Source organism: Vicia villosa, linkage group LG3 (genome assembly GCF_029867415.1).
Source record: "Vicia villosa cultivar HV-30 ecotype Madison, WI linkage group LG3, Vvil1.0, whole genome shotgun sequence".
Taxonomy (NCBI): Eukaryota; Viridiplantae; Streptophyta; class Magnoliopsida; order Fabales; family Fabaceae; genus Vicia; species Vicia villosa.
Genome location: NC_081182.1, coordinates 17,934,843 through 17,941,229, shown reverse-complemented (window position 1 = coordinate 17,941,229; position 6,387 = coordinate 17,934,843). Strand labels below are relative to the sequence as shown.

The following is a 6,387-nucleotide window of genomic DNA, read 5'->3' as shown; positions in this document are numbered from 1 at the left end:
TTTTAAGAATAGCTATTCAAACAAAATTTTCATTTGAAGCTTTTATAAAAAGTTTCTTTGTAAAAAAAAATTTCACAAATTTTGATAACACTATAAAAATCGGGTGTATATCCACAGGGTGAGAAATGTCTAACGCATTTACACCCGTTTAAAAAACGGGTGTAAATACGTTCGTATTTACTCCCTATTTTAAGAATATCGGGTGTAAATATGTTCTACGTTACACCATATTTTAACAAAAATCGGGTGTAATTGGGCGTAATTACGTTTTTAATTACACCCTATTTTAATAAAAATCGGGTGTAATTACGTTTTTAATTACGCCCTGTTTTAATAAAAATCGGGTGTAATTGAGCATAATTACGTTTTTAATTACACCCTGTTTTAGTAAAAATCGGGTGTAATTGGGCGTAATTACGTTTTAATTACATCCTATTTTAATAAAAATCGGGTGTAATTGGGCGTAATTACGTTATAATTACACCCTGTTTTAATTAAAACCGGGTGTAGATATGTTCTTAATTACACCCTATTTTAATAAAAATCGGGAGTAAATACGTCATTTATGAATGAACAATTATATTATATTTAAATCTATTTACACCCTATTTCATATACATCATTTAGTTATATTTCATTTTCAGTCATAATATTACAAATACTATAAAATCATACACATAAAAATCATATTTTAACTAAGTCAAAATATTTTTAATATTAACCAAAAAGTATACAAAATCATGTGCATTCATAATATTTCAAGTACTAAAAAATCATACACATAAAAATTATATTTTAACCAAGTCATAACATTTTCTTCATATATAATTTTACACCATGCTTGACAGTTAGCTTCAGTGTTCTCTACTCCAATTGAATCCATCTGCTTTCCACATGTAGCATTGGATTCATCCATGGCCAAAATACCACGCCCTGGAGAAGCAATTGCTTTCCACAATTCGATCCGGAGGAAGAACTTCTACATTCGTGTACACCGACTTCATCTTCTCAAGCAAAGTCTACAAAATTATTCATTATATAGAAATTCAGAGCCACACAACAAACCTCTAATTTCTTAAAAACTACGAGGTTAAAAAATGTTTTACCGTTTTGCCAGCCTTGTCATTCCCTAAAATAAGTACATGAAGCTCTAACTTGTTGAACATGTACTGCCAAAGTCCATAAAATTTACATCTCGGCCAAGCTGTGCAAACTGAAGACCTAGGCCACCTTGTGGGTTGGCCAAGAAATGACCAGTTTGATAGCGGCTATTTGACATCAATAATCTAGCTATGTAGATGTCATAGCCTTGGCTTAGTCCATAATCTATTTACAATATTCTCAATGATACTATCTCCTAACATCCCAGAGTGAAATCATACCCTGATATATCACATGGATAATATAAGTATCACAAATGGAATTTATATGATCCATAAACTAGTAATGAAGACATACCAGGCATGCTACAGCACTAGTCCTCCCGTGTTCCTCGTGTTTGAAAAGCCAATCTTCAAAATAGCTGCTTAAGCAATGTTTTTGGCAGTTAAAAATAGTAGCTTCTGATTTCTGAAAATAACTTCACACATACTTGCATTGCAGATTATTTTTTGGCTTTTAAAATATGAGCACCAAGTTCAACACTTGTATAAAAAATCATAACCAATTGTTCAACAATCACTTACAACTATTAATAAAAAAAATCGTAGATTTAAAAGAAAACATATGCAAGCAGCAAAACTAATAGTTGTTTGTACCTCAAATTAAAAGAGCATGATTTATTTACATGCCCTTTCATCAAATTGGACCATAATTTAATTATTTACAATTCTAATCTTAGGGCATTAGATGTAAAAACTACACATGTACCGGGATTCATTGAGGCGGGACTAAATTTATTCTCAGTGTCAAACCTTGTATATATCCATAGGGGACTTGGCCTCCATGACTTCAAGATCACGAGCAAGAGCTAGATATCCTTCACTTAACTTAGAATTGTATAAGATATCCTGCAACTTTTCTCTGTCATCTTCATTTCCAGCCATTTCTATGTCGAGCACAAAAGCAATTCCCCACACACATCACAAAAATCATCAAAAGAGAGTCTCAATAAAGCTGATAGTGAAATCTTCTTCTTCTCAGTCCCTTTGATTCCCTGTAGCTTTGTCACTTGCCAACATAAAGCTAAAGAGAGACTAGCACATAACTCCACTCCACAGTTAAACAACTGATGTGTAACAATACACCTATTATCACTCAGAGAAACATTTAGAGCACTAGCACAGAATCCAGGACTTACATGACGTGCAATAATGTAACAGAATTGCTTCTTTTGATGCACATCATTGCAAGAAGTAAACACCTTCGTAAATTTGTTTTGTCTATATATTCATTCAACATGTCAAGGCCCTCAACCTAATATTGAACATCAGTTACATGAAAACAACATTCAGTTCATCATTTGAAGTAGTTGAGTAACAAACTAAAAAAGGATCTTACATGTTACCTCCATTAAAAGGTCAACGGCTTCAGGCTCAGAGTTGTACTGCAACAATTACAAATTAGTCAACTCAAAAGTTATCAAAACTTAACAGCCATCATCTAACACATCATTTTCTGTATAGTTGAGAACAATGTGTTTTGTATTTCCTACATTCATATGAAAAGACACATAAGAATGTGAGGAATTACGTGATTGATTAAGATCAGACGAATATAATAGATGATTATGAACTCAATTACCACGAACATTTCCATGAGATGCCATTGACAACCTCTCTGGTGAGGCTGCAGATAATTCTCCAGATGTCTGAAAATAAATATTAGATAGAAAAGACACTATATAAGAATGTGAGGAATTACGTGATTGATTAAGATCAGACGAATATAATAGATGATTATGAACTTAATTACCACGAACATTTCCATGAGATGCCATTGACAACCTCTCTGGTGAGGCTGCAGATAATTCTCCAGATGTCTGAAAATGAAGATTTAACAAAGAATATTTAATTCAAAATCTGTTGGGAAATATTTGTTCGAGTTCATATTATGGAAAAATTAAAAATAATATTTCCTACACATAAGATTTAATTCATCAGGAAAGTACAAGGTTTTGCATTTATAACTAAACAATTCATGAATGATTATAAATAACAAAGATAGTAAGCTATTGAAAGAGAATACATACACCAGCATCAACAAATTTGGAACCAAGCAATGGCTTCATAACATGAAGAACAAATAGCTGGCTTACAATTTCATTATCATTATGAGCATCTCAAGGTATATAGTTACATATATTTGAATTGATGAAACTATTATATATATCATTATCAGCTCAGGTGTAAGTTATGTTAGTGGAACATTGATTTAAAAAAATTATGATTTGCTGCAGTATTGAGGCTAAAAAGGTGAAAGCAGAATCGACTATAATCAGGGAATATTACAACTCTACAATTTCGATATAAATTCCAAAGAAAGTGGATAATATCAACTACAAAGCCATGTCAACCATGACAAGTACAACATCAATTACCTCAGGGATGGGTTTGGATTTGTTGAGGTTCCAACAATGCTATATTTCTGTCTTTTTCCTACAGGACATATTCAACACTTATCATTAAAAGAACCAAAACAAAAAGCATAGAAAATTCAGTTCCTATTGGATTTTCGTTCTCTAGCTGGCATCAATTACCTCATTTCAGCATCAGAATCTGAAGAACAAAGTGAATTCTCATCTAAAGAAAACTGAGTTTCGGGGGCTGAGATTTAATAAACTAGTGTTGTCCGATATTTTGAAGACTGTCGGGGATTGAGGACTCTGGGAGAGACTCTTTGAGGATATAATGGTTCTTGGGAGGATCTAATGCTGGAATTGATGCTCATAAATTCAATAGACATATCCCTTTCTGACTACACTGGCTGCAGGAATCAGTGGAAAAGAATAAGGAAATGATGAAATGCTCGTCAAATGCATATGCTATGCATATGCATTAACACAATAATGAACAAACATAAACACTGGTAAGTTGAATTGAAGAAAACATTACACTATACTGTCTTTTCTCTAACACAAGCATCTGCATTTCTTCCATTATGTGCTCTCTGCCACCACCATTGTCATCTTCCGCAACTTCATCTTTATTTATCAAAACCTCTTTAGAATACGATTATCAACACGTTTTTCTCACTAAAACTCATCCAAAACAGTTACTTGGTATTATAACATGTATACAACATATAGAACCATTTAGCATCACAAAAACAAGAATCTATGACATTGATTTCATCACCTATTTTCAAATCCTAAGAATAAAAAATTATGGAAAAACATGACGTAAGTTAACAAAGCAATTAGTTAGTTTAATAGTAGAAAGTATGACCTAAAACGTTTCACCAAAAATTACTATGTGCTGCAAGATGTTCACATAACCTAGAAATGTACAAATGAAGAGAATATAAACACAAATCTGCACAGGTCCGCTCAGCGGACCCCCTCCGCTCAGCGGCCTCCACTTATTCCCCAAAATATCTACAACAGTATACGTAGCTCCGCTGAGCGGGCTACCTCCGCTGAGCGGACCCAAAAATGCTTCAAATCTCTGCCAAGCTCCGCTTGAACTCCGCTGAGCGGACCTTCTGCTACAAAACTTCCTTATTCAGGTCCAAAATTGCGCAATCGGAGTCGTGCCTTCGACACTTTATTCCTCGAGGCTCCAATAAGCATGAATACCTATAAAAACAAAGGAAAAACTATTAAACGGTATATAAAACATATGAAAACTAAATAATGTGAATATATACACAAAAGTGGGGATTTTATTACAAAAACGGAATGAATCGAATCAATAAGTGCCACAATTATATACTCAAAATAACAACATTTTGGCACTTATCATTCCCAGAGTTTTCAATCTTCTATCGGATACTACCGGCACGCACAATTGCTCATGGGCGCCAATAATATGCCTAAAAAGACCTCGTATGAGCGTAGTATCGCATGACAACAAGCTCAAATTGGTACTTGATCTTGTTTCTGCACTACATCCTAAAAAGGCTTAGATGGGTTAAAAGGGTTCTAGGCCATTCAGCTTCTACGGACACTCACTATTGAAAGTAATAGCGTTCTTACGATAGTTCGTAACAACATCTACTACCTTCCATGAGGCCTCCACTGATTGGGGTTCCACCATATGATGCTCATGTTAAGGATTGCTCCTGACATGCAACTATTGGTCTTGCCACCTCCTATCTCAAGTTACTCACCAAAGTTCGGGTTAGAACTTTATCTCATCACAGAGGAACCATCGAGCACCAAAAAGAAAATAAAAGAAAATAAAAAACAAAGCACACAATAATATATACAGATAAAAACACACAGATAAACAAAAATAGGCTTAACACACTTAAAACTGGTTCCCCAATGAAGTCGCCATATTTCTGTAGCGGGGAAAATCTGATATCAAAGCCATAGGATGACTCGAATCAATATTTCAGTGAAAGTCGCCACCGCGCTTTTATTATTTCCAAAGGAAAAGGGAAAAGAACGAAAAAAACCAAAGTTTGTTTTTTTTAAAACAAAAGGAAGAGATCTTAGGTACGGGTGTTGCTTATACAAGGGGAAGGTTTTAAGCACCCCTCATATCTGTGGTACTCCACAGGAACCTTTTTGAAAATCTGTGTTGTGTGTGTGTGCTAAAAAGGGTTTGTTTTATTTTTGAAATAAGCTCGGCAAAGCGTTAAGCTTCGGGCCTACATACCTCCTCGGTGCAATGGAGAAGTCAGAGCTAATGTAGTTCCGCTTTTGGGAAAAACGTTTTTTAAAACGGATAAACACTTTGTTGTCGTTAGAGAGAAATAGTCAGCCATTGATCTTGAGCATGAGAACAAACAAGTTCTTTGCATCGCAAATGAAAGAAGGGCGCCAACTCGGATAAAATCAACGAGTATGCCACTAGCTCTCTCACGCGGAGAAGATCTCGTTATTATCAATCAATTTCAAAATCGTGGGGTATAACCACTCGTTTCGACAATTAACGGTGTCTAAACTTTTGAAGAAAAGCCACTAAGGGCGAAAGATATTTTTAAAAAAAAGTTTTCAAAAGATTTGCAAACATAAGAATATTTTGGAAAAAAAGGGAGAAGATTTTGAAAATTTAAGAATGGGAGGAGATGAAGAGGCTAACCTAATGCATAAAATAAAAGCTAAGGAAAGAAACGGTCTAACCGAATAAGAAGCCAACACTCGACATTAAGAGCCAAGGTAGTTTTCCATCCTTTGGATTTATCAATACCAACACATTAACACTTGGGGATCCAGATGAACTTATTGTCTTAGCACCATTTTTCATTAAGCACATTAAGATTCTGACGAAAATTGGGCAG

General features: G+C 34.5%; 1 long non-coding RNA gene across 5 annotated transcripts; it reads right to left on the bottom strand.

Annotated features, from left to right (window-relative positions):
- Positions 1–717: 717 nt before the first annotated feature.
- LOC131660485 (uncharacterized) lies at positions 718–4,424 on the bottom strand. Of its 5 annotated transcripts, XR_009300919.1 has the most exons (10): positions 4,053–4,424; positions 3,698–3,924; positions 3,539–3,596; positions 2,914–2,980; positions 2,743–2,809; positions 2,507–2,649; positions 1,914–2,415; positions 1,459–1,522; positions 1,107–1,383; positions 720–1,019 (listed from the first exon to the last, which is right to left on the bottom strand). It is a non-coding gene; the product is annotated as an uncharacterized LOC131660485 (long non-coding RNA). The 5 variants fall into 5 exon arrangements; XR_009300917.1 differs by having other exon boundaries at positions 718–1,019; positions 1,459–2,415; positions 2,500–2,649; XR_009300915.1 differs by having other exon boundaries at positions 719–1,019; positions 1,459–2,415.
- Between the last annotated feature and the right edge of the window lie 1,963 nt (positions 4,425–6,387).